This window comes from Bison bison, unplaced genomic scaffold (genome assembly GCF_000754665.1).
Source record: "Bison bison bison isolate TAMUID 2011002044 unplaced genomic scaffold, Bison_UMD1.0 scf7180017864462, whole genome shotgun sequence".
Lineage (NCBI taxonomy): Eukaryota > Metazoa > Chordata > Mammalia > Artiodactyla > Bovidae > Bison > Bison bison.
Genome location: NW_011495024.1, coordinates 6,600,551 through 6,604,190, shown reverse-complemented (window position 1 = coordinate 6,604,190; position 3,640 = coordinate 6,600,551).

The window sequence follows — 3,640 nt, the reverse complement described above, 5'->3', positions numbered from 1 at the left end:
TTCCCATCTTTCAGAATTTTCCACAGTTATTGTGATCCACACAGTCAAAGGCTTTGGCATAGTCAATAAAGCAGAAATAGATGTTTTTCTGGGAACTCTCTTGCTTTTTCCATGATCCAGCGGATGTTGGCAGTTTGATCTCTGGTTCCTCTGCTTTTCTGAAACCAGCTTGAACATCTGGAAGCTCACGGTTCATGTATTGCTGAAGCCTGGCTTGGAGAATTTTGAGCATTACTTTACTAGCATGTGAGATGAGTGCAACTGTGCAGTAGTTTGAGCATTCTTTGACATTGCCTCTCTTTGGGATTGGAACGAAAACTGACCTTTTCCAGTCCTGTGGCCACTGCTGAGTTTTCCAAATTTGCTGGCATATTGAGTGCAGCATTTTCACAGCATCATCTTTCAGGATTTGAAATAGCTCAACTGGAATTCCATCACCTCCACTAGCCTTGTTCGTAGTGATGCTTCCTAAGGCCCACTTGACTTCACCTTCCAGGAAGTCTGGCTCTAGGGGAGTGATCCAGGTCAGTCCAAATTCCCCTCAAGTTTCAACCAAGGGACATATCTGAGCTAACTTTTGTGGAGGGGGTGCTCTAGGTTATGGGGGTAATTTTGGATAAGACGGGGAAGGATGCTAAGGAGCTTGGGAGCTGTGGGAGGTGAGCCTTCATGGCAGACTCCTTTTTCTTGGATGTGTTGTGCCCCAAACCATTTGCCTAATAGGGTACCATTTAAGGCATACATCAGTCCTATACTCAAGGCAAGGTTCGTTCATGTCTGTTAGTTGGAAGAAATTTGGACATGTGGATCCTTGCCCATTTTCCTTGTCTTTTACAGGATAAATCAAGCTTCAGGATGGTATTGTAATTTAGTCTCTCATTCTCAAACCAGTGTTTCCTATTCTGTAAAGGATACTGTAGCTCTGCAGTATTACAAAAGAATCTTTAAGTGTCTTTGTCTCAGAGTGTAAGGGTCTAACAGATCTGTTATCAAGGACGCATCTTAAGGGCATCTGTCAAGGAATTGACTGGTTGTTTTCCATCTGTAAAGCTGGCCATTAAAAAAAAAAAGTTAATAGGGCTCTTTATCTCAGGGGTGGACCCCATAGTGTCTTTCCTGATATTTATTAAGATAGGATCAGAGACTCCTGCGTTGTGCGTCAGTTCCTGGGAGGCCAGTGGCCATATTGAGGCCAGAGTGCCCTCCAGTCCTGGGCGTCCTCTAACATCGGCTCCATCCTTCCCCAGACCCCTTCCCAGTCACTCCAGCAGGGCCTTTGCCTTGACCCCCCGACTTCATGTTGACTGACAACCAACAGCCAGTGAAGGTTTACAGACTTATTGAGAACCAGCAGTGGAACAGGGGTAGTGGGCATGTCATGTCATCCCACTATGCTGAGTGGCTGAAGGGCATGTCCCTGCTAGTTAGGGCCTGACAAAACATGGTCCACTGGAGAAGGGAATGCAGACCACTTCAGTATTCTTGCCTTGAGAATCCCATGAACAGTATGAAAAGGTGAAAAGATGTGACACTGAATGATGAACCCCCAAGGTCCGTAGGTGTCCAATATGCTACTAGGAAAGTGGAGAAATAGCTGCAGAAAGAATGAAGAGCATAAGCCAAAGTAGAAACGATGCCCCACTTTGGGTTGTTTCTGGTGGTAAAAGTGAAGTCTAATGCTGTAAAGAACAATATTGCATAGGAACCTGGGATGTTAGGTCCATGAATCAAGTTAAATTGGATGTGGTCAAACAGGAGATGGCAAGAGTGAACATCAACATTGTAGGAATCAGTGAACTAAAATAGACAAATATGGGTGAATTTAATTCAAATGACCGTTAAATCTACCACTGTGGGCAAGAATCCCTTAGAAGGAATGGAGTAGCTCTCATAGTCAACACGAGTCCGAAATAAATTACATGGGTGCAATCTTGAAAGTGACAGAATGATCTTAGTTCATTTCCAAGGCAAAACATTCAACATCACAGTAATCCAAATCTATGCCTTAATGACTAATGCTAAAGAAGATGAACTTGAACAACTTTATGAAGACCTACAAGACCTCCTAGAACTAACACCAAAAAAAGATGTCATTTTCATCATAGGGGACTGGAATGCAAAAGTAGGAATTCAAAAGATACCTGTGGTAACAGGCAAATTTGGCCTTGGAGTACAAAATGAAGCAGGGCAAAGACTGACAGAGTTTTGCCAAGAGATTGCCCTGGTCAGGGCGAATACTCTTCTTCCAACAAAAAGAGACGACTCTACACATGGACATCACCAGATGGTCAGTACCGAAATCGGATTCTTTGCAGTCAAAGATGGAGAACCTCTATACAGTCAGCAAAACGAAGACCTGAAGTTGACTGTGAATCTGATCATCAGCTTCTTATTGCATAATTAAGGCTCAAATTAAAGTAGGGAAAACCACTAGACCTTTCAGGTATGACTTAAGTCAAATCCCTTATGATTATACAGTGGAGCTGATGAATAGATTCAAGGGACTGGATCTGGTAGACAAGAGTGCCTGAAGAACTGAACAGAGGTTCATAATATTATACAGGATGTGGTGACCAAAACAATCCCCAAGAAAAATGTAAGAAGGCAAAGTGGTTGTCTGAAGAGGTCTTAGAAATATCTGAGAAAAGAAGAGAAGTGAAAAGCAAAAGAGAAAGGGAACGATACACCCAACTGAATGCTGAGTTCCAGAGAATAACAGTGACAGATAAGAAAGCCTGTTTAAGTGAACAATGAAAAGAAATAGAGGAAAGCAACAGAATGGAAAAGTCTAGAGATCTCTCCAAGAAGATTAGAGATACAGGGGAACATTTCATGCAAAGATAGGCACAATAAAGGACAGAAACGGCAAGGACCTAACAGAAGAGGTGACAAGAATACAGAGAACTGAACATAAAAGCCCTTAATGAGGCGGATAACCTTGATGGTGTGGTCAGTCACCTAGAGCCAGGCATCCTGAACTACGAAGTCAAGTGAGCCTTAGGAAGCATCAGTGGAGCAAAGCTAGTGGAGGTGATGGAATTCCAGCTGAGCTATTTGAAATCTTAAGAGATGATGCTATTAAAGTGCTTCACTCAATATGTTAACAAATCTGGAAAACTCAGCAGTGGCCACAGGACTGGAAAAGGTCAGTTTTCTTTCCCATCCCAAAGAAAGGCAGGAATGTTCATATTACCATACAGTTGCACTCATTTCACATGCTAGGAAGATTATGCTCAAAGTCCTTCAAGCTAGGTTTCAGCAGTACGTGAACTAAGAACTGTCACATCTACAAGAGGGATTTAGAAAAGGCAGAGGAACCAGAGACCAGATTGCCAACATTTGCCGGATCAAAGAAAACACAAGAGAATTACAGAAAAAGTCTACTTCTGCTTCACTGACTATGTTGAAGCCTTTGACTGTGTAGGTCACAACAAACTGTGGAATATTATTAAAGAGATGGGAAATCCAGGCCACATTACCTGCCTCCTGAGAAACCTGTATGCAGGACAAGAAACAACAGTTAGAACTGGACATGGAACAATGGACTGGGTCAAACTGGGAAAGGAGTGTGTCAAGGCTGTATATTGTCACCCTGCTTATTTAACTTATATGCAGAGTACATCATATGAAATGCTGAGCT